General features: G+C 34.9%; 1 pseudogene; it reads right to left on the bottom strand.

Moving 5' to 3' along the window:
• Positions 1 to 19,951: 19,951 nt before the first annotated feature.
• LOC126033388 (M-phase inducer phosphatase 2-like) lies at positions 19,952 to 20,833 on the bottom strand (annotated as a pseudogene).
• Positions 20,834 to 26,103: the final 5,270 nt, after the last annotated feature.

Genomic DNA, 26,103 nt, shown 5'->3' with positions numbered 1-26,103 from the left:
GCAAGGAGTTACCTTGAGTTGTGACCTTCTCCTTGTAACTTAGAATTTTTATCACACCCATAGCTTAGGTATTGTTATTGTTATACTAGGCTTTGTGATTACAATTATTCTTCACCTGTGGCTAATTTTACCCCTATAATTTCCCCTGCTCAAAAAATTAAACTTGTTGCACTCCTGCCAGAAACGTGTTGACCCCACATTCTCTATCTGGTTTCATTTATTTCTTATTCGGCCGCTCGTGTTACCCATTTTCCTCTCATGAAAGTACTAGTTCCACTAGGATTGCTGAGACGCAAGACGCCTACAGCATTTTATCAAGACATTTTCATAATGCAAAATGAGTATGGTATCTAGTGTGATTGGGCACTGAGGTGTCAATTTAGGTTGTCCGCCCTTTGTATCCAAGAGCCCCCACCGCTCCTGGAACCCAGCGACGTTCTGATCCAAGTCTCCTCCATATTGTTGTTTTTTAAATATAAACCATAGGAACAGTATGTTCAATCATCTTATTGACATGTTATTCTAAAACTCACTTTATCCAATATAACACAGGTAAATTATGAAGTATACAAAATAGAGTTGAACACTAGGGAAATATTAAATTGAAATCTGAACAAAGACAACTAAGAGACCAAGTCTCTACTGTATTATTAATATTAATATTAAGTTTAATAAATTATCTTTAATGCATTTTATTAAGGGAAAAACAATCAGAGGTACAGTAGGAGAGCAATAAAAATACTTTTAAATCTTGTTTATTTAAGCCCAGAGCTTATCGTTTTTTTACTTCATTGAAATGCTAAGAATCCTTGAACATCTAGAAGTGTCATGTTGACAGACATAAAATTTGAGCTAGAGAGTTCAAAAAGAAGGCAAAATTTCACCTCTCAACCAAGCTAACTACTAAAGATAATATTTTTATTTGGGTATCAAGAAGGAAGATGAACCTAACAGTACTGTAGGCTAGCTAGTTGATGCTTTGAATTAATAGAAATTTTCTCATATACTTGTAAATATTCTTATCCCCTATGAAGAAAATGAGAAAAATCAATTCACAAATGAGTAGTCACATCCAGGAGTACCTTAAAAATGTGTCACCCCATCTAGAACAAAGTAGAAATTATCCTATACATCAAAGCAGAGTATAAGCAAAGGATAATCTATTGTTAAATTTGTCATGCATCTGAGAAACAACAAATTAGGGGGAAATTAGTTAGTATAGAAATTAGATGTTTCTACATGAGCAGAAAAATGATGCACTGAGACCATGAAACCCAAGGCAAGAATGGCACATATTGGAAAGGGCTGTTATATCTAATATCTAGGGACAGAGCCAGTACCAGGCAATTTTACAGGGAGTGAGACCAAAACATTAACATCACTTTTCTAACTTAAGTCCCTAACTCTCTGATCACTTGCTGAAGCTTTGCATCTTCTACTCCAACCAGATATCTGCAGGTAAGAGAAGTTTAGTATAATGCCTACAAAGCAGCTTTGCCAGAGAGAAAGAAAAAGAGAGAGAGAGAGAGAGAGAGAGAGAGAGAGAGAGAGAGAGAGAAAGAAAGAGAGAGAGAGATCAAAACTAGAGTCAAAATTAAAAGTCTGGCACATGCTTTAAGGTTAGTGCAGCCTATATTTATTACTGATTAATTATGGCCATACCTGGCACAGCTTGGGGTCATTACTAGGAGTGTTTGAAAAAAACATAATGTGCCAGGTATTGACACAGACATCCTGCATGCAAAGCATGTACTCTAACCATTTGAGTACAGACTACGCTTAAATTCTGAGTTGCATGACAGTTAACCAGATGAATTACTTTTCAGTGTTTCAGTTAATTCCTTCAGTGCAGTGAGGCTGGTATAAGGATTAAATGCTGAATTAAATTGTCTAAGTACTCTGTGTTATAGCCTCTCAGATAACATGTTAGGTCTGGCCACTGATGTAATATATGGTTGCATTAAAAAGTGGAGCTTCAGAACACCTCTTCAATAGGTCCTGTATGTTGACTCTATTCATTCTTTTTTTGTTTTGTTTTGTTTTTATTGGGCCACACCAAGTGATGCTCAGGGGCTACTCCTGGCTATGCACTCAGAAATTGCTCCTGGCTTGGGGGACCATATGAAACCCTGAGGGATTAAACAGCGGTCCATACTAGGCTAACACTTGCAAGGCAGACACCTTATCTCTAGTGCCACCACTCCAGCCTTCACTCTGTATTCTGTCTTCAATCTCTTGCCTTCTTCCCCAAGGTTCCTATGCTTCCTCCTATCTGAAGACTGCAGGAACACATTCAGCTATTCTGTCTTTATACATTAGAAAACTGGAAGGAATAAAAACTACTCCTTACCCAGCAAACCATAAGCAAAGATAGGTAAATAAATACTTGTGTGTCTTTAAAGAAAATTCTAAAGCACATTCTATCTAGAGAGTTTCCACTGGAATTGAGCACTGATTAGTACTAGATTGTCTTCACTTCTCCTATTTAACTCTTTCCAGTCCTTCCCTTCTGTTACTGTGTTGAACTCCCAATATTAACTAAGTGCATGTAAACTGTTTTATACACTATATTGCAGAGAACACATAATAAAACTAAAAGAATACTTTTAGGGGATGAATAAATAGTATAGCTGCTGGGGCAGTATTACCTTGCAAGTGACCTACCTGGGCTTGTTTCCCAACGTCCCATATGGTTTCTCAAGCAGTGCCAGGGCTAATTACTCTGGTAATTACTGAACCAGGAGTAACCTCTCAGCACTGTAAGTGTGGTCCCAAAACAAACAAACCAAAGAGTGTATTTATGTCTAGGCCACTTAATAAATAAGTTCTGAAGATTATACTTATGATGTCTAATTGGGTATAGGGTTCTCTGATACTTGAAATAGTATAATACAGGTTGGGAAAAAATACATCACTATAACACACATTTATGGTGATACTGGTTAAAGCAAATTAGTCTCAATGGGAATTTCTCAGAGGAAACCTTAGAATATTATGAGAGGTCCACAGTTCTAGGGCTTAGGGACCTTCCTAAAGCATGCATCAAGCTGCTATACCGTCATATCCATCAACATTCACACTTGTCTTGGTGTAGAAGGTGTTATATGCATCTATGATATATGAATCTCAAATCACAACAAACTTCCCTATCAGATTCTCAGCTGCCAACATTGCAAAGTAGCACACTATTGTTTGTGAAGCCATGGAATGTAGAACCTGAAGTAAAAGGGTTCAAAGCTATTAATGAATGACTTCCCAAAAGCTTCTTTCTGCTTTTCCACTGTCAACAGAATGACCTTGTCTCTAAAATTGTCTCAGAAAATTTCAATCTAGATGAAAGATTAGTACATAAACTTCACCAGAAACCACACTCAGTGACAAAGACTAGCTAAGGTGTTTTGTGTGGTGTATATTATTTAAATACAAATCACAGTGCAGCAGGACCAGTCCATAATATGAAGCTTACTACAAAGAATGGTGAGTGTAGTTAAAGCACTAACTGCATTGACAACTATCATGACAATGATATTTAGAGAGAGCAGTAGAATGCATGACCCAAAGATAGGCATGAGGTGGAGGAAATGGAAAATGGGGAACACTGATGGCGGGAAAGTTACACTGGTGAAGGGTGGTAGAGTTGATGACTGAAACCCAACTATGAATATTTCTGTAACCACTTTGCTTAAAGAAATCATCAAAGATTAAAACAACAATGATAGTGATGTTCCGAGAAGTTAAATAGTTTACTGAAATAATTAGGGAACAAATTTAATATTCAAATATGTGTATATCTGATGCTAAAATAAACAAATTTTTCTATAATTGGAGAAAATAACAGTACTTTTAATGTAACAACTTGTTTCAATCAAGTAATAAAAGAAACTATGCAATAGTATCTACTAATAGAAATACAGAAAGAAAATAAAAACAGGGAGAAAAAATAAATGCAAGAGGAAAGAGAAAGGAAGAGCAGAAGGAATAAATAAAAGAAGGAAGGGAGGGAAGAATAAAGGAAGGGAGAAATAAAAGGAGGAAGGAAGAAAAGAGAGATGGAAAAAGAAGGTAGAAAGGAAGGGAGGGAGGAAAGGGGAGAGTGAAAGGAAGGGAAAAAGAAAGGAGGGAGAAAGAAAGAAAAGAAAGAAAGAAAGAAAAGAAAGAAAGATAAGAAAAAGAAAGAAAGAAAGAAAGAAAGAAAGAAAGAAAGAAAGAAAGAAAGAAAAGAAAGAAAGAAAAGAAAGAAAGAAAGAAAAGAAAGAAAAAAGAAAAGAAAAAGAGAAAGAAAAGAAAGAAAAAGAAAAAGAAAAAGAAAGAAAGAAAAGAAAGAAAGAAAGAGAAAGAAAGAAAGAAGAAAGAAAGAAAGGAAAGAAAGAAAGAGAAAGAACGAAAGAAAGAAAGAAAGAAAGAAAGAAAGAAGAAAGAAAGAAGAAAGAAAGAAAGAAGAAAGAAAAAAGAGAGAAAGAAAGAAAGCAAAAAAAAAAAAAAAAAAAGAAAGAAGAAAGGAAGGAAGGAAGGAAGAGAAGAAAGAAAGAAAGAAAGAAAGAAAGAAAGAAAGAAAGAAAGGAAGAAAAAGAAGAAAGAAAGAAAGAAGAAAGAGAAAGAAAAAAGAAAGAGAAAGACAGAAAGAAGAAAGAAAGAAAGGAAGGAACAATGAAGGAAGGAAGGAAGGAAGGAAGGAAGGAAGGAAGGAAGGAAGGAAGGAAGGAAGGAAGGAAGGAAGGAAGGAAGGAAGGAAAGAAGGAAGGAAGGAAGGAAGGAAGGAAGGAAGGAAGGAAGGAAGGAAGGAAGGAAGGAAGGAAGGAAAGAAAGAAGGAAAGAAGGAAAGAAGAAAAGGGAGGGCAGGAGGAGGAAACGAGTCAGACTTAAATATGTTCAATTCTGTTTCTTATATTGATTTCTAGGATAAAAAGCAGAGTTAGTCTAAATAGATGGAAATATGGAAATGAGAAACTCTGATTATTAACATGACCCCAATGTGTATCTAGAGATTTCTTCCCCTTTGACCAACAGGATATTATAGAAACTGAAACTTTGAGGTAAGAACTATGCCTGTATCATCTGAATTTAGGCCTGTACTCTTGCATTCCAGCAAGCATATGTGAGTTAAATGCATTAACAACAATGCCCTTTGACCATCTCTATTCATTGGTAACAGGTTCAGTGTAATGGTGTGAAAGGACTGTAATTGCTTCTTTTCATCTGAGATATATGTTATAACCCATATTTTTCCATTCTCATTTCAGCTCCTAAATCACAGCAAGAACTATGATTTGGAAACAGAATATAACATATGCTGAATGTTGATATGACATTGCTTTGTTCATAAAACCTTCACTAATTACTAATGAGGCCAAAAAAATGTTAGAGTGGAAAGCCCTGCATCACAATTTTTAGCAAAAAAACTATTTCCTAATTCACAACTTTCAAGATGTTTAGTATTTCAACAGCAACATTCAACAATATCTGGAAATTAAAGGAAGACATCACAAGTTAATTACATATTCTAGGATAGGTCTAGTCATCATTCTTATAGAGTCCACCATTTTGAATTGAACCTCATCCATGAAACAAAAACAATTTATCCCTCTATGAAAAATGGTCCATGAAGCTAGTTTGGCTCATATTATTCAGGTACATTTGGATTTGTTTCACAGCACTTCCTAATCTTTTGAATACTGAAAGGGAAAGACCCCAATGCATTTAGCTGGAAGTCACCCCCAATAACTGCCAGTGTGGCCTCTAAGCAGAAAGAAAGGGGAAAATGGAAGAGAATTGGAGCAAATGGAAGGGAATTGAAGCAAACAAAAGGGGCTGGAAAAAAAAAGTAAAGAGAAAAAGGAGAGAAATGAAAAATGGGAATGGAGAGAGAAAAATAGAGGAAAAGAGGAGGGCAAAATGAAGAAAATGAAAAAGAAAAGAGAATAAAAATTTAAGGAAAATAGAAAAGAAAGAAAAAGAAAAGAAAAGGATAAAGGAAAAGAAAAGAAATAGATTGTGCAGGGCTATTATGTGAGAGCCAATGCAACTCAGAAGCAAAGCATATATTTTAAAAGTATTGCTTTTCTAGAAATAATAGCAGGACAATAGAAATTAACATTTTAAATATAACTATATCATTTTTATTTTACAGTGTGAATAAGTTTTCAAGCATCATTTCCACATAAAATAGATCTCTTTTATCTCTTGACCCTCTAAGTTACACAAAGTGATTATTTAGATTATGAGATTTTGATCACCAGTTTTGGATTTTTTTTAAACCTCAGAACTCCTTAAGAATCACACCTTTTACTTTAATGTCATGACTACTCATGTCAGAGCAGTATAAAACAATAAAAACCCGTGGCATATTCACCATGGTTTGAAGAAAACCATTATGCAATAAGAAAGAAGTTGATGACTGTGATACTGTTTTTAACCTGGATAAAATTTGTTTTTGGTTTTTGGGTAACACCTGGCAGCACACAGGGGTTATTCTTGGCTCTAAGCTTAGTAATAACTCCTGGCTGTCTCGGGGACCATATGGGATGCCAGGATTCAAACCACCATCCTTCTGCATGCAAGGCAATTGCCCTACCTCCATACTATCTCTTCAGCCCCAACACAAAAAAATATTTTAAATTGATATTTAAAGGATAAATAGTAATCACCAGACTTTTATATAGAAACTAACACACCCTTTTCCATTCTGTTTATCTTAATATTAAATTTTGATTTAAAATTCTCCAGTCCTATTTCAATTCCTTACATGATGTCAATTTTATTTTATAATTTTGAAAGAAAAATTTTATAATGCAGATTTTCATCAATAAATACTTCCTAATGGGGTGTTTACATTGTTTTCTTCTCTTATAACTACAAAAGATTAAATTTGTTTCCAGCTAACGTCCTTGTTCATTCTGACTCTTCAAATAATTTAACATCAAGTACTTTGAATTCTACTCTGCTTTACATTGGAAAAAAAACATACCTGAGTAGATTAAGGAAGTTACTGAAGAAAATCAATAAAACTGGAGATTGTTCCATTATTAAGGCACCACTAAAAGTTCCAATTTCACCACAGGGAGTGAGTGAAATGCAGGGAGTCTTCATGTTCTGATTTGCAGCAAAATAATCTCTTCAGAATTTCTCTCTCCATGCCTCTGTCAGTTTTGGAGGATTGCATTAAAGTGGAAAAGAATGACTGATGCCTGTCATAGGGAGATGATTTTTGCAAACTCAGCCTTTCTCATTTTAATTTTCTTGAACATGATTGGCAGCTAAAAGTGGAGTTCTAGCAACTACTACACTCTAGCATCATCCAACTCTCCAAATATTTATGACTGATGGACTTACCCTTGCTGCATGTGGAAATTGATGTTCCACCTCGTCTTCTGACAGGCAGCCATTATTTCTAGAAACTATGTCCATGAGATAGAAACCTTTGGTGCACATGTCCAATGAATATTAAAGCTAATTAGGAGAAGCGGTTCAGCTCCATGATTAATCTCGAAAAGAACATGATGCTGCAAAACCTTCCCAGGTAGACCAATCTGGGCTGAAAATTCTGGGGCTTTTTCAGAAGAGAGCAGGTCGATTCCCCTTTCTGCCTGAAGGCACAGTGGCCCATAGTCACACCCGAAATCCTGTGATAGAGATATAATCCAACTCGACAATTAAACCTCATCAAGTTGCCAAGTCAACCAAATTGCTCCATAGCTCCTAGATATCTTCTCACTACTCACAGTACTGTCATTTCACTAGCATCACAGTAAATCTGATTGGAAAGTTGCAAGATCATCAAAATGTGCGAAAACAAATTCCACAGAAAGCTCAACTCGCGCCAATCAACCCAGTAAATCCTCAGATAATGACAACAGTAGCACATACCACTATGAGACAAGACAATTATCACAAATTGACACTTTAATAAGTGTTATTATCTAAGTTTTGATAATTCTACCTGTCTTTGTGTTGCAAGTTACATGACTAGGTGGTGGGTGGGAAACTAGAGACATTGGTGGACAGATGGTCACATTGATGATGAGACTGCCTGAAAGAATTATATTATGAACAACTTGGTAAATCGTAGTGTTATCATGGATTATTAAAAAAAATTAAGATTAGACCTAATTATTATCTGTCTTAACAAACATTAGATATAGAGAGACAATATATGTATATGTATTAGTTTGTCACTTCAAGAAAGTTTGTCACTGTGATTTGTGATTTCCACCAAAAGGAATTAAGTGTGAATCAACAAGATCCTTCAATACAAGAAAAATGGAAGAGTGACTGGTGTCATGGGTAGCGAGACTGCCTTGAATGCAGCTGACCCGACAGAGACCTTGGTTCAAATCCGACCTCCCACATGGTCCCCAGAACCTGCCAGGAGTGACTTTGGCTGCAGAAAAAATGAAAAGGTAAAATAGCCAAAGAAAAATCTAAAGACAAAAAGATTAAAAAACTAACATAGTCAGAAACATTTGGGATACAACAATGTATCTGGAGGCAAAATATATCAACATTACTGAGATCTTCTTTAAGTTGATCTATAAGTTCAAAAATTTAGCAACAAAAATTTACCATAAAATAGATGGATATTTACCTCTAGAACAAAAGTAAAAAGTCAAAGATAGAGGCTGTTGGGAAAGATGTAAAGGCACTCCCAGTGCTTCTTGTGAACACTTTTTTTGAAAAACTGAAGAGCATTTTAGCTCTTCATTTAGTTTACAAATCTGTTTACAAATATTTAGTTTAGAAACAGTTTACATTAGTATTTATTCACTATATTAACTAGAAATATTTAGTTTACATTAGTATTTATTATTGATATTTAGTTACATTAGTAAGCATTTAGCTTACAAATATTTCTGTTGTATGAATAGACTATTTTATGCCTTTATTTTCAAGTTTAAAATAGATTTTTGAAGATGAAGTTATTTTCATATAGTAGCTCACAGGTTTTGCATGTGTGCAAAAGAAAGTGTTGACTCTTTTGGAAATTGGAGTGTGATGTTTTAAATATACTTGCTATGCATCTAAGACTACTTATGGTGAAAATAAATAATCATGTTCTCTTGTTAACCTTTGAAAAATACCATCATTATTTTCAGTGAATTCAAAGTAAATTATAGCATACATTTGGAAGTAAACTTAAGTAAAATTACCAAGAAAAGTTCTGAAAAACAATAGTGGGGCTCTTAAAAGGCAGTATCAGTTCTATCATCTATTAAAATTAATTATAAATCTTTATAAATAAAATACTGTCAGTTGAAAAATAAATGTCGTACCAGTGGAGAATAGAAAATCATAAATAGTGCAAATTTTAAATGAATATTTTGCTTTCATGAGGCCAGAGATTTATCACAGTGGCAGGTTGTTTGTCTTGCAAACGGCTGACCCACGACCTATGGTAGTTCAAATCCCAGAATCCCATATGGTCCCCTGTGCCTGCCAGGAGCTATTCAGAGCATAGAGCCAGGTGGGGCTCAAAAGAGAGATAGAGAGAGAAAGAGAATTTTGCTTTCAGTAAAGATAGTATCTTAATTCAGTAAACTATTACTGCTATTGCAATACTTGGATAACTTCATAATTAACATCAGATTCATTCCTCATTTATTGTTCAAAAACATGTTATAATATTTTAAGTATTTTAAAAATAAACAAAATTTTCTAGCATTAAAAATGATAAATTCCTCAATATTCTAAGAAAAAATTCCCCATTTTTAATAACTGAAAATTCAATTCAATTTAATTTAAATAAAATTTAAATAAAATATGCATATACATAAAATTAAAATGGAACAAACACTAGCACACATAAGAATAATAAATTGACACTTTTTGTCAAGAACTCATGGAGCAGAGGCGAAGAAATACTGGCTCTGTGGTGGTGTTTGTGACACACTAATGTTGTAATTCAAATACGTATAAACATTTACCCACTTGTAAACCAGAGATATTTCAGTAAAATAAGTTTCAAGATGAATAGCAAATTAAGTAAAATAATTTCAATTTATATTGTGAAAGGCTAACAATACCAAATATAAAAACAGAGAAAAATACCAAGAAAGATTTTACAGGAAAAAGAGAAAATTAATGAACCAGCTCAGAAAAACAAATTCCTTTAATATATAAATTATGCTCATCATCTCATATAATTTGAGGCATAAATATTAAATGTATATACAGCAGACATTTTTTTTTTTTTTTGGTTTTTGGGTCATACCCGGCAGCGCTCAGGGGTTACTCTTGGTTCTCTGCTCAGAAATCGCTCCTGGCAGGCTCAGGACCATATGGGATGCTGGGATCCGAACCACCGTTCTTCTGCATGCAAGGCAAATGCCTTACCTCCATGCTCTTTTTGGGCCCTCAATAAACTGCTTTAAAAATAAAAAAGAAATATTGTTCCCCCTGACTCCCCTGGCAATGGTCTCCAAGCACAGCCAGGACTAAGTCCCTGAAAACAGTGTGTTGTAGCCCCCCAAAATAAGTATTTTTATGTTAGTTGGAAGGCCTCCCAAGAAGGGAGATCCTAAGGGGATTGTCTTAGGCCACTCCGGTGATACTCTGGCTGGATATCTGACTGGATAGTACAGTGCTAATGAATTATGATGTGACCCAATAGTACTTGGGCCCATCAAGCAACCTTGGCAGTGCTGGAAGCCATTATAGTACTGGAGTTTAAACCTTATATTTCTGGCCCCAAAGTTGAAATGTTTTATTGGTAAGAAACATTTGAAGGTGGGGCTGGAGTGATAGAAAATGGTATAATACTCTTTATATGCCTATACATAAATATAAATTTTTGTACATTGTTGGAGGAGAGCTCAAATAATAAATATCAATATGAAGGATAAAGTGACAGTGTCTAGTAAAATGTCATGCACTTTACACCTTTAATTAGCAATCCCATATCTATATGGGTTTCACACTGGCAACAGAAAAGAAAGGTAACTTCATACATAAGTTATGTGTACAAATATTTTACTAACCAAGGATGAACATTCATAGGAGTGAATAAACTATGATAAATCCTCCAGTGGACTACCTCACAGCTTGGAAAAAGAAATTAGTATATGATATTTTTAAACACAACCATGAAATTATCTCTAGGGTATGTTTTTGCATTCTTCTAAAAAGCAGAATGAAGCAATATATTTATATAAAATTATATTATTAGTCTAAGAGAAAATGTGATAGAGATTTATAATTTTTTACTTTTAAATGAAAGGATACAATGGTATTTTTTAACATTTTAAGATACAATGAAGAAACATAAAGGTGGGATAAATGAGAACTATAGTAATATATAGCTTTTATTCTTCTATTCTGTAAAGTGTTTACATCTTTACATAACAAAAATAAATTTAAAAATTTAGAAAAAAATGATAATAAAAATAACTGTAGATACATGGCCATGACAGTGAAAAGACTTAAAGAGAAATGGCAATTTCAAAGTAAAGGCATTTGAACAGAAACAAAAATATAGTTTTACTAAATCCTTCTGTTTTATTTTAATAGAACTATCAATGAGTCCATAATTATTTTACTTTAAAAAATTCCTAAAAAATAATCCAATAATAATAAAACCCCCTATTGTCCAAATTGTTGTCTCTAAGTGCTATTTTCCACTAAAAGAAACTAGAACTCCTGATTCCCAATTATAGTAAGAAATGTAAAAGATATGTTGAACATGTCTTTCTACCTAAAGCTAAAATTATCTTTATCTTTTCCCAATAGTGAGGCTTTGTCAAAGTGTTTAAAGAAAATTATATTAGCCAAAAATAAAGTCTCTGAGCATCAAGATAAATATTCTGCAATGAATTTAAATTCTTAAAATATTTTTCAATCAATCCTTGAATGTATTGAAGAAAATATTTTCATTGGTCAAATGTGAAACATAAATGACCAATTTCTTATCTCAAAAAAGAAACTAGTAAAGGAAAATATAGATATCTACATTACCTGGTAAGAAAATAGTTGATAAGAAAAAGGTTCTTTTTTGTTCAATGTTCCGGCTAGTAAGGATATAATATAAATTAGTTATGATACTAAATAATTACAAATGCACATTTTCAAAGATCTAGTAATTATTTGTTGTTACTATTTTAGAAGACAGTCAAATTCATTTTATGTATTTGAGATTTGACAGAAATATAAATTTCCACCTTTGAGACAATCTAGATAAAATATAAAAAATATCAAAAATCAATTTATAACTAAAAAATTTATGGAAGGTACATTGAACAGAAGGATCAGTTCAGAGAAAAAATGACATTTTTGTAATCAGTAGAAATCTTATAGTATTCCTTAAACAGATAACCTGCATAGTGAAAAAAATAAAGTATATGTAGAGTTTAGAATTTGGGTCAGAAAATTATAAATTATCTGTACACTACATTACTTTTGTTTTTATTTTGTTTTTTTTTCTTTAATAATATCTTTATTTAAACACTTTGTTACAAACATGATTATAGTTGAATTTAAGTCACAAAAAGCACACACCCAACTTAAATTACCCACAAAATATAGCTTCCTCCATTTATTTATGAATTTAATGTGCATACCTTTCTGCTACAATGACATATTTGAGTATTTGTGACAAAGATCATAAACATCCCCATCCAAAAAATATAATTTCACTATTTAGAATTTTAGTTAAAAAAATGTTTGCCTTGGGGCCGGAGAGATAGCATAGCGGTATGGCATTTGCCTTACAAGCGGCCCACCCAGGACTGACATCCCATATGGTCCCCTATTCCTGCCAGGAGTGATTTTTGAGCGCAGAGCCAGGAGTAACCCCTTAGCGCTGTCAGGTGTGGCCCAAAACAACAACAACAACAACAACAAAAGCTTGCCTATATTTATATATCAAAACTTACAAAATGATGGGGCCGAAGCGGTGGTGCAGCAGAAAGGCGTTTGCCTTGCAATAGTCTGACCTAGGAAGGACCGCGGTTCGATTCCCCTGGCGTCCCATATGGTCCCCAGCCAGGAGCGATTTCTGAGCAAAAAAAGATGTATCAAATAATAAAAGTATCCATATTTTACTGTAGAAGAATTACTACAGGTTAAATATTTCTTCAAAAGTGTTCTGTGCATTCTAACTTTGTACCAAAGGCAGTTTAGTAATAAATAATTTTAAATAAGGTAGGAACAATTATTTTGAATTATGTTTCATATAATGTTTGCAACCTACCTTTTTTGAAAAATAATAGTACATAAAATCTGTGATGGTTTTTATGCAAACTGTATTAATTTCATTTTATCATAACAAAGATTTTGTAAGATAATAAAAGCAGTCAAAACAAGTGGTCAGATAAAAGTAGATAAATATATTTGAGAACTTGATCTGAGTCCTGGGGAGTAAGAGGCTAATTATGTAGTCATGGGAAAACTGCTGATGCTATACCAAAAAGGTATGAATTTGAACAGTTCTAGTAGAGTTAGTGAGTCACTCTAATTAGGAGAATAGTCATAGGAAGAATAAAATTAGAAGTCAGTATCTATCCAGAGAAAATGAAAGAGCCTTGTTGGAGTAATACCTACAGCCTCATGCATTATTTACAATATCCCTTCACCTGGGAACAATCTTTACTGTCAAAAAATTATTTCTAAATAATTATGTATACCATATATTCATTGTAGCATTTAGTACAATAGCCAAGATCTGGAATCAACTTACATGTCTAATGATAAATGAGTAGATTATTTATATATTTATGCTTACATTTACACAATGAAAAACTATGCAGCTGTAAGAAAAATAAAATCATGCAATTAGCTGAATTGGACAGAATGCAATTGGACATAATTTGAGAATCTCATGTTAAGTGAGGTAAGATAGGAGAAGAGGAAAACAAAGAATGATATCACTTATCTATGGTATACAGAATCCAGTTAAACAAGGAAATGCAAGGTTTTAAGCTGGTTTTAAACTCAATCACCTTTGACCCCAGAGTAGAGGATGAACAATGAGGGAAAGAGTATATTCAAATCAGAGTCAACAACTCTGAGAACATGAAATCAAACTACAACATCTAATCTTAAAAATGTGAATGTCAAGGATTAGGCTGGATGAACTTGGCAGTAGAAGAAAATCTGGGTAGTTTACACAGGAGGTGGTGGGATTGGTAGTGGAACATTGTGTTGTGTATGTAAATATTTTAGGGGATTATTATGTTAGTGACCCTAACCTGATCTGTGATTGTGCCCTACCTAGGGTGTGACCTGGCATTCTGCCCCCACCCTAGGGTAGTACCTGATTCTGCTTCCACCATTGGGTGGTATCTGATCCCACCATTGGGTGGTACCTAATTCTGAGGGATAAAAACAAGGGTCTGTGGAAGGCGAAGGGCTTTTGGCTGGAACTAATGCTGAGGCTTTTGAACTGATTCTGAGGGATAAAAACAAGGGTCTGTGGAAGGCGAAGGGCTTTTGGCTGGAACTAATGCTGAGGCTTTGGACTTCAGTCTTGTCCACCAAATAAAGCTAATATTTCCACAAGCCTGACTGCGAGCTGTTTACCCACCGTTTTACCTCAGAACCGTCGGCTAGACAAGGTGGCAGACTCGTGCTTCGAGCTGAAGGGGAAAGACCTCATCCTCCATCCCTCCATCAGTCAACCTCTTCAGGGGCTGACTTGCAACACATTGTATGCCTAAAATGCAAAACAAATAAGTTTGCAAATTAAGGTGCCTTAATAAAAAAATTAATGAAGAGTGTCTGATATATAGTTAGTAATATTATTGAAATGAGCCATTAAAATAAGTAAATCTTACCTTTTGTAACAATATGTATAAATCTTGAGGGTATTATGCTCAGTAAAATCAGACAGAAGAAAAGTGACTAATGTCTTCTGGTCCCATATATGCATAAAATATTTTACAAAATACAAAACATACTTTACAGGAACATATGATAGATTTATGTTTATCGGGTGTGGTAGTAGTGGCTAGTATAAGTGTGGGATTTCTATAAAAGTTATAAACTTCCAGTTACGAGATAGTGATGTTTAGGTATATAAGATATATCTTGGTTATTTTGTTAACAATAGTGATTTTATTAATAATAGTATTATGGGGGCTGGAGCTGTGGCGCTAGAGGTATGGTATCTGCCTTGCAAGCACTAGCCTAGAACGGACCACAGTTCAATTTCCTGGCATCCTATATGATCCCCCCCCAAGACAGGAGCGATTTCTGAGTGCATAACCAGGAGTAACCCCTGAGTGTCCCTGGGTGTGTCCCCAAATAAAAAAATAATAGTTTTATGGTATTGTTATAATACTGCAATAACAATAGTACTAAATATTACATAATATACAATATAATATACTATAATACAATAATGATATAACTACTATTGTTAATATTTTTATTAATATATTATACTTGAAAATTGCTAAAAGAGAATTTAATATCAATCACAAGACATAAAATGTTAACTGCATGAATTGATATATGTTAATATTAGTATGGTAGTATTTTCAATGATTACATGCATTAAGTAATTGAATTTTATGGCTTATATCAATTATATCTAAATTGTACCTAAATAAAGTTAAGGGAGCTAGAAGAGAGCACCAAACTGTTATAAGTACTGAATTAGAATATAAAATCCATAGAAATTTCTTATCAGAGTTTCAGTAGCTGAGAAAATAAAAGAAAGGACCTGACAACAAGATAAAAAGTCAATATCATTAATACACAGAAAAACTTGATGTCAACTTAGGTGAACATAACAGTCCTTAAAGCAAAGTTGAACATTGTCAATTCTCCTGTGTTCTCAAAGTACATTAAAAATAATGAGGCTCACTTTGGCTTACAAATTTTTCATTCACTTTGGATATCAAAGCCAGGCATTTACAAGATATGTGATAAAAGGCAGCTCATTCCATGTATTGAATCTTGCATGGTACATAATGATCTATTGGAAAGTCAAGAAATTGACTCCTGCCAAACTCATAATAAACATCCTGTTTGAAAATATTTGTGTGAAGGCTTCATCCAGTGAGAATTAACTCCATAAACCTTGTAGACAGAGAGTGGCCATCAAAACTACAACTTAATTTCTGTGGGTGTATGTGATCATCTTCTTGAACACCAGTAGCAGAAAGCCCCAAGATCCCAGAGTAATGGCACTGTCTGACCTACAAAGTTGAAATAGAAAACAGTTTTCAGGTGAATGGTTCAGCTTTGTGCCTTGGGATTCCCCTTAATATTGCTTCTGATGGGCTTCTTTCTGTCAGTAACTACAATATCACTTTCTCTAATTAACACTGATGTTTCCTTTGAGGTTTTATGCTAAGAAGTAAAAACATGTTTAATTCACATGAGCTATCATTACCTTAGTGAATGAAAAACCGCTCTAAGTCACAAACTGGACAAAGGCAATAAAGTAAAAGTGAATAAACTCCTCTATCATGGTCTTAATCTAGATTCCTTCCTACAGGTAGACCCCTGAATTAGGAGTAGAATAATTGGGAAAAGGAGGGAGGAGGTGTAATGGAAAGATTTAATTAAAGTCTAAATTTAAGGCCAATGTCTGTGCTACATGATGAAGCAGTTGTATTTCCTATCTAATCTAGTATACATAGAAAAAAGCAGTGCCCGGAACTGAATTCAAAGACAGATTTTACTACATGTTTGCATATGAGCTTCCCTCCCATTATTTCATTTTTTTATTTATTTAAACACTGTGATTATAAAGTTATTCATAATTAAGGTTCAGTCTTACAGTATACACCACCCTTCACCCATGAATATTTTCCACCACCAATGTTCCCAGTTTCTCTCCCTCCAGTCTCCCTCTCTGCCTCTGGGATAGACATTTAACTCCTCTGTCTGTCTGTCTGTCTGTCTGTCTGTCTGTCTATCTATCTATCTACCTTTCTATATATCTATCAATGATATATCTATTTATATCTATCTCTTCCTTTATTTTTCCTTTTGAATATTTTTCTTTGAACTATTTTTATTGAGGTATATTGTGATAGTACATTATCTCTATCTAACAGCCAATTATTGTCCAGAGTAATCAATTCCAATTATCATTGTAATAATGGTTCCTTCTCTGCCCTAACTTTACTGATCACTATTTGTGGCAAGCTTTCCAACAGAGACTGGTTCTCCTGGCCCTACTCTCCATTATCACTGGATATTATTACCACACTATCTTTTCTTTTTCTTATAACTTATAAAAGAGTAAGATATTCTATCTAGCCCTCTCCCTTTGACTCATTTTACTGAGCATAAAACTCTGCATATTCATCTATGTACATGCAAATTTAATGATTTCATATTTTTCTAACAGCTGCATACTATCCCACTGTGTAGATGTACCACAGTTTCTTTAGCCACTCATCAGTTCTTGGATACTTGGGCTTTTTTCAGATTCTGGCTTCTATAAATAGTGTTTCAATGCACATAGTAGTGCAGAGGGCTTTTTGGTATTTTGTTCTGGTATTACTAAGGTATATGCCTTGGTTTGTTATTGGTGGATTATATGGGAGTTTAATTTCTATTTTTTGAGGAATAGGCATATTGTTTTCCAAAGAAATTGGAGCAGTCTATATTCCCAACAACAGTGAATGAGAGTCCCCTTCTCGCATCCACACTAATACTGGCTATTCTTGTACTTTGTGATGTGAATACTGGCACAATTTTTTTTTTGCCACACTCAGGGATGCTCAGGGGTTATTCCTGGCTATGCACTCAGAAATCGATTCTGGGTTGGGGGACCATATGAAATGTCAGGGGATCGAACTGCAGTCTGTCCTAGGTCAGCCACGTGCAAGGCAAATGCCTTACCGCTGTGCCACCACTCTGGTCCCAAATACTGGCCCAATTTTTAAGAATAATTCACATAAACTTCACACCCCACTCTTTGCTAAAACAAATATATGACATAAAATCTACAGTGACTATGTAGTGAAATTTGGTAATAAAATCATAATAGAATATTATTTGAAATGAAGAAGAAAAAAATGTTTACCTTTAAAAGAAAATGCTCCTCATCACTAATCATTAGGGAGATGCAAATCAAAACTATAATGAGATATCACCTCATACTAGAGAGACTAGTACACATCACAAAACAAAACCAAAACCAAAAACAAAATAAAACAACCAGTGCTGGTGTGAATGCTGGGAAAAAGGGACTCTGATTCTTTGATTGTGGGATTGCTGACTGATTCAGCCTTTTTTGAAAACAATAATGGATATTCCTCAAAAAAAACCTATAAATTATGCTTCCATATAATCCCTCAATACCACTCCTAGGGATATAACCTAGGAACACAAAAACGCAATGCAGAAATATCCTCTTCACTCATCTGTTCATTACACCACTATTAACAATAGCCAGAAATTGGAAATAATCCAGATGCCCAACAAAAGATAAGTGATTTAAGAAACAGTGGTACATCTACACAATGGAATACATACAGCTGTTAGGAAAAATGAAGTAATGAAACTTGCTAATACATGAATGGAGCTAGAGACTATTATGCTGAGTGAAATGAGCCAGAGGTAAAGGGGTAAGCATAGAACAATCTCATTTATTTGTGGGATATAAAAAAATAAGAGATAATATGGTAATAATATCCAGAAAGAAGAGAGACAAATGTTAGGAGGACCATCCCAGAGTAGAAAGCTCGCCACAATGAGCTGCGAGAGTTAGAGTAAGATCTGCTAGTAAAATGATAGTTGGAACTGATCCTCTGGACAAGAACTCACCGATGAAAGTGGAGAAACTAACAGGGAAAGCACCTCTCCATTAACAATAATGCAAACACTGTGTCAAAAAGGAAAGAGACAGTGAGAGAAAGAATGAGTGGGAGAAGCAAATCACCTGCTCTAAAACAAGTGGGGGTTGTAAAGAAGATGGAGAGGAAACTGGAGACTTTGGTAAAGGGAAGGGTACACTGGTGAAAGATAGTATATATTGTATGACTGAAACAACAATGAACAATTTTGTAACCATTGTGCTTAAATAAAACAATTTAAAAAAATAAATGCACCATAGAACAGTGAGTAGTGTGGGGTTTTTTTTTTGTTTGTTTGTTTTGTATTGTTTTGTTTTCAGCTTACTCAGTGCTTCATTGAACAAAAGCCCCAGTAGAGACTTAGTAGAGACTTCCAGAAAGCCCCTCCCACATCCTAAGAGAAGCCCAGGAGCTGTCCTGGAAGTAGCTTCTTCTGGCCAGGTCTTCTCCTCCACTTCCCCACCACCCCTCACTCAGACACACAAACACATATATGCGAGGTGCTTCCAAAAAGGGTTTTGCTTATCCTTGACAAGACAGAAACAGTCTAGATCTGTCAGATCCCAAGGTTCAGAGTTGGAGAGGGTGGATGAATTTCCAGAGGGACTGAGAAATTACCTTCCTAGGGAGCCCTGGAAAAGAACTACCTTTCTTTGAGGTGTCCTAAAGCTAGGCCCAGGTTAAGATGATCTTAATGGGTGTGAGGCCTTACCCTGAGCTTGGGTCTATCCAGAGAGGAGACCATTAGGTCTTCTAGATAACACTGCAGGTAACACTAAAACAGGAAGGAAGAGCATAGGTCTGTGCTGGGAGGGACAGAGAAAAGGAAAGAGAAAGGGGCTGTTGTAAACTCCCAGGGGTATTGCGGAAGGTAGAGGGATTAACCCAGGGGGCGAAGAGTGCAAATATGATTCACTCTGTTTGGAAAAGAGGAGGACAAGAACCACACATACAAACCAAGCTCCTAGGGAAATGGGGCTTTTCTGGACACAGGGTGCAAAGAACTAATATAAACAAGGAAGGACAAGACTAAAACAGCACCATTCCCACACCACTTTCCAGATATAAAGTCCTTCGAATTGGACTGATTCTAATTTCACTTAGTCAAGAGTCTAGGCTCTTCCAGGCACTGGGGACAGGTTAAGGAATTTGGTGTATGGTTTGAGGGAGAAAGGGGATGGAGTTAGGAGCAGATAGACTGGATGCTCTTAACATCTCTCCCCTGCTGGCCCCTGGGACTCCAGCAGGCCCTCCACTCTGCAGGCTGATGGGTAACACTGGTCTTGCAGGCAGTTGCAACAGCTCCCGTTGGCTCTGCACCTCTGCCCAGCTGTGGGTCTTGAGGCAGAATATCCTCAGCTTTTTCTTGAAGGTCTTATGGGTTGGTAGTCCTGGAGATCACAGAAGCTCGGATGCTTCTGTACATCTTGAGGACGTACATTTCAAGGTGGTAAAGATTGTGGTATTCATTGGCTGACAGGTCTTGTTCCCTGATAAATTGTCACTTGGTGGGGCCCCTGCTCCTAGGAGAACTCACAATGGAAAATTAAAATGATCCTCTTGTCCAGGATGCAGGGCATGATGGGTTTCTCCAGGAGGAAGGTCTCTACATCCTTCTCCAGAGGCAAGTTCATGGCTGTCTTGATGTGTCCACCTTTGTACTCATAGGGGTACCTGCAGTCCACAATCATGAACCTCTCCACAATGTCACTGAACTTGCCCATCTGGAGAGTCACCTTCAGGTCTAGTGAGATATACTTGAGATCTTGGTGTTCCCTATTAACAATTTGGAGAATGAAGGACTTAGAGTAATCCCCATTCAATTTTTGGTGGTCACTGTCCAGGAGACTCTCAATCTCATAGTGACACAACGACCTAGCGCGAGGAACATGAGCTTTCGGTTCCTTGGGCTCCAGCTCTTCCTTGGGAGGGAAGAAGCTCTTCCTGCGCTTGCTCCACACAGGCCCTGCCTGGTTCTGCAGCCAATCCAACTGCTTCAGGATATGATGATGTAGGGACAGGGAATGGATCGACCTGTCGTACATGGCCCTGATTTCAGTCCCTAGCACCCCGTATGGTTCTCCTAGCATGCTAGAAGTGATCCCTTTGCCAGAGCGAAGGGAAAAAAAGCAAATAAATAAACAAAAAAATCCCATCAATTTAATGGTGAAGGGTGGGTGCTGGACAATGAATGACTAAAACTCAATTATGAACAGCTTTATAACTATCTCATGGTGATTCAATTAAATATTATTAAAAATTGGGGCCATAATGATAGCACAGCGGTAGTGTGTTTGTCTTGTACAGGGCCCACTCAGGACAAATCCACGTTCAATCCCCGGCAACCCATATGGTGCCCGAGTTTGCCAGGAGCAATTTCTGAGTGCAGAACCAGTTGTAAACCTGAGCACCACCGGTGTGCCTCCTAAACAAAAATAAATAATAAAAGATTATTAAAAATGTAAAACCAGTTTATTTTAAAATATCTTAAATAGATATGTTTTGTAAGAAAATATTAAAAGTCACAATTGAAGTTTTAAAAATTAATGTCTAGGTAAAAAATAAGTAGTTTCTACAAAAGAAGCAAGACTTAGTCTTCAAGTTTCTATATCAATTAAATTCAGAAAACAATAGAAAATGAAAACAAAGCAATGAAGGGAAAATGTTTATTTTTAACTTAGGAGTTTAAAGTCACCTACTTTCTAAACAGAGAACTAAGATTTGAAGCAACTTTGAACTAAGATTTGAAAATTATAAGCGTGTATATAATTTAGTGATGAAATTCTAGAAAACAACAAATTTAAAGCTGAAACAAAATTAATATCTCTGAACTAAAACAGAAAAGCATGACGGTACTGAAAAAATTTGACTTAAACTAAAGTTTACTGGACCAATAGTATTTCTCACATAACAGCAGACAAATTATGAATTAAGGAAAATATTTTCAGCATCCTCTGTTAAATTCTGTGAAATTTTTTTCAGAGAAATACGATCAGGAGCTTTTTACTGAATATGGATATATATTATATGTGTTTGAGAAATTTGGGTTCAGATTGAATAAATAAGGGAGAGGAGAATGACGATTAGAATTGAGTCTTGATTTTCTTGTTTGTCTGTGAAGATTTCTTTATGTATTTCAAAAACAAAAAGGGTACCAAAAAATAGTGCATGATAAGTACCTCTTGCACGATATGCCAAATGAAGTTGAATGTTAATCAAATGGAAGCAATTAAATAAACATTTTTATAGTGCAAAGTGTCATGTCAACAATAGGCAATATTTGTTACAGAATATGAGAGAGCTTGCCAGCTCTGGGAAATACTTGAGATTGATCACATCTCATCATATAAGTTAAATAATTTGCGGGGTTTTTAAAGAATAAAAATGATCTTGGGGACCTAGTGATAGTACAGTGGGTAGGGAAATTACCTTGCATACTGCCGACCCAGGTTGATCCCTGACATCTCATATGGTCTCCTGAGCCTGCCAGAAACAATTACTTAGTGCAGAGACAGTAGTAAAACTCCTGAGCACCATCAGGTGTGGCCCCAAAACAAAAAAAAAGTGGATATAAATTCAATAAATAAAATTGAATAAAACAAAAAGAAGAGACAGGTTACTTTTATTCTGAGCTGGTAAGATCACATAACATCATAAGTTTTGGCAGGCTGGAGAGATAGACAAATTATGCCTTGCATACAGCTGATGAATACAAACCTAATACTAACATTGCCACTTTATTTGCCTTAGCTTGCATCACATGTGGTCCCTTGAGCTTGCCATGAGTGGCCCTTGAGCAAAGTGCAAAGTAATCCCTAGGCATTGTATGATATAGTTCCAAATAAAGAAAAGATCATAATATTTTGGAGCTACAGGTGTCGGAGTTAGAGTGGGGCTATCAGTAAAGTGATATCTGACCACTTATATTCTTAGAACTGGGGCTTTAAGGTCTGATTAATCTGATAAACTGCTGTATAGACAAGTGTTCTGGTAAAGGATAGTGTACAAGTAATGTCTCATTTGGAGTTAGAACAATCAATCCATGGACCACACAATAGTTGGTTATTACCCAAAACAATACTTTTGAGTTCAAACTGAAAACTAGATAATGGAGGAATAAATCATAAAAAGAGAAGTCTTTTTAAAAATGTTCATGCCATCATATATTTTTCATAACATTATTTATTCTGTAGATAAAAGATACTATTTCAAGTCTTCTTTTATTGTAGTACAGGTAATAAGGACACAATAGTCTGAATTTTATGGCTTGATGTATATTATTTCCTCCTTTCTACTACAAAATTAATTTGTTTTACTTTTCTTACTTCCTAAAATTGTGAGGCTAAATTATTTGATCTTTTCTTGTTTGCTCATGTAAGCCTATATTGTTATAAACTTCACTCTTAGAAATTTTTCTGTTTCCATAGATTCTAGAACCTGCTTCTTAATTTGTGTTTATTTTAAGCACTGTTTGATTTGTTATTTCACTTCATATTTGTGCCAATAGTTTTTAATACATTTATATTAGATTCATATTGGTGAATATTTATCCATGTATCATTTTATGAATAATTTCACTTAAATATCATTGTGGAATAAAGATATTAGATATGATTTCTATTTTGTGACACTATATTCACTAATATTGTGTCCCATCTTGTGAGTTGTCCTGAAATATGATCCAAGTGTATCTGAAAAGAACATGCACTTATTTATTATGGGTGAAGGTCCATACCATCACTAATAGACATACCTGTCTATTAGTTTCAATCTTCTAATTCTTTGTTTAGAACTCTTATTTTTTATTGTGTTATCTTTATTAATTATAATGATGAGTGTAGGGTATTACATCTCTCACAACTATTATGTTCACATTAGCATATCTCTTCAGGTGCACTATGAACTTTACTGTCCTATGTTTTCTGCATATATACTGATAAAATTTAAGTTTTCTTGACTTATTGATCTCTTATTCAGTATATAATGTATATTTTCTCTCATTATTTTCTTCAGGTTGTTATGAAACAAGTATATTGTTATGAAACAAGTATAGCTCTTCCTACCTTCCTTAGTATGATATTAACCACTGTGAGTATTTCAAATTTTCACTTTTAACCTATATTTATTATAATAGTTCAAATTCAACAGAATGATATATATATTTTTTCCTTTTTGGTTTTTGGGCCACACCCAGTGCTGCTCAGGAGTTACTCCTTACTATGCACTCAGAAATCACTCCTGGCTTGGGGGACTATATGGAACCATATGGGGCCAGGGATTGAACCCAGGTTTGTCATAGGTCAGCTGCGTGTAAGGCAAATGCCCTACTGCTGCATTATCACTCTGGCCCCAATATATTTTGCATTTTAATATACCCAACCACTCTGCATTTTATGAGGTAATAGCTTATTAACTTTTATAGAAATTATTTATATGAAACTGTTTGTTGCCATTTTATGAGGATTTGGTTGGTTTGTTATTTGACCTTGTTTGGAATATGAAGATATTTAGCATCCATATTAAAGCTTGTTTAGATATCATTAACTGTTGCTTCAGAATTTTATCATTACTCATCAAAACTAAGCAATAACCTTGCAGGGTAGAAAGCTCTTGTTGAAGAATGCTATTTCAATCTTCTTTCTTGTAGAATTTCAGTAAAGAAATCTGTTATGTCTTACTTTTTTTTTCCTTGTATGTGAGTCCTGGCTTTCTCTCGCTGCATGGAGTCAATTTTTTTCTATTCTCATGAAAATGTCTATTGTCTTTCTCTCTAGGTTTCTTTTAATTGTCTCTCTTTTGGCCTGCAGGATCAGTATACCAGACTTCCTCTTCAAATTGTGGAAGACATTAGATGTTATTACTTCATCCAAATTTTATCTTCTTTTCCTTCACTTATAATAATTCTACAACTCTCAGATCATTCCTCCTAATTTTGTCAAATATATCTCATAAGAAATCTTTGCTCTTATTACTCTTTCATGTCACCTCTTCTTTACTAATGATGTTGTGTGCCTTGATTTAGAGGTCACTGATAAAATTGTCAACTTGTCACAACTTCTGCTGTGACTCACTATTGCATTTATTATTTCTTCATGCCTACTTGAATGAGTCCTTTCATTTTTTTGTCAAATGCTCTTCAATCTTATTGGTTTTTCTACAAATTTATTTCCTTGGATTATTTAACATTTATAGGATTGTTGTTCTGTAGTCTTCTTTGGGTAGTTTAAAATGCTCTGTTGTGGTTGAATATATTTTTGGATTTTAATAAGCATATGTTAATGCAGATAAATATTTTTTCCACTGATCTTGGTACTGCATGAGTGTTCGTGATGGAGGAGTGAGCTACCCCACCAGTAATCCAGCACTTTATTGAGTCAGGACTATATATATATATATATATATATATAAACTTAATCTCTTGGGAATATCTCTTATTACAGCTCTCTCAATATTGGTCGACAAGGCGAAGCCTCAAATGCTCAACCTACATTGGTTGTCTGGAACTCAGGCCACTTTGATTTATGTGGACTGCTTTCTGATTGGATAGACCCTTTTCCATGGTCACAGAGATTAGGGCAAAAGTTCACTGAGATCTGGCTTTATTAGTGGCAAGTGATATAGTCAACCATTTTTCCAATAGTGTCTCTCCTCCATAATGTATGCACTGCTCCATGCTCTGTTCATATGGATATGTCTGAAAACCTTTCACACTAATTGGGAATCAGATTTGATATAGGATTTAGTAAATATTGGCAGAAATATTCTATGGAAAATTTAGCCATTTTTCCAGTGATAACAAAAATTCTATGACTAAGTTGTTTGGTTTAAAATAGAGTAACATTTTATATAAAAACTTTGAGGTGTACTGCTCCAAACTGAAGAAAGTTTGCATTCAATAGTGCACTGATTAAACTCTTCCAGAATCATCTGGAAACTCCAGTGAAAGCTTGACTTATGATTACCGAATGGTACATTCATATTACTACCATAGTCTGATTCTTATCTTGCTGACTACACAAAGAATTCTGGGATAAGAAAATGTTCTTCTGATAATAATATCCAGAGACAATAGAAATAAGGGCCAGAAGGACCAGTCGATATTAGGAAGCTTGCCAAAAAAAATTGAACAATACAGGTAGCGTAAAGGAGCATTCACTATAATGCCGAGAGTTGAATTGATCATGCTAGACAAGAACTGGATGCCTAATGGAGATAAAGTGATATGCATTGTTCTCCTTCATTACTAGTATTGCAAAAGTCAGTGTATAAAATGGAAAAAGAAAAGAAAGAGAGAGATAGAGAGATGAGTTAAATATCTGCTCCAGAAGCAGTCAAAAGGGAGGGTGTGAGGAAAACTAGG

This window comes from Suncus etruscus, chromosome 17 (genome assembly GCF_024139225.1).
Source record: "Suncus etruscus isolate mSunEtr1 chromosome 17, mSunEtr1.pri.cur, whole genome shotgun sequence".
NCBI classification, from domain to species: domain Eukaryota; kingdom Metazoa; phylum Chordata; class Mammalia; order Eulipotyphla; family Soricidae; genus Suncus; species Suncus etruscus.
The sequence above is the reverse complement of the archived record's forward strand: the minus strand, read 5'-3'. Positions and strand labels throughout refer to the sequence as shown.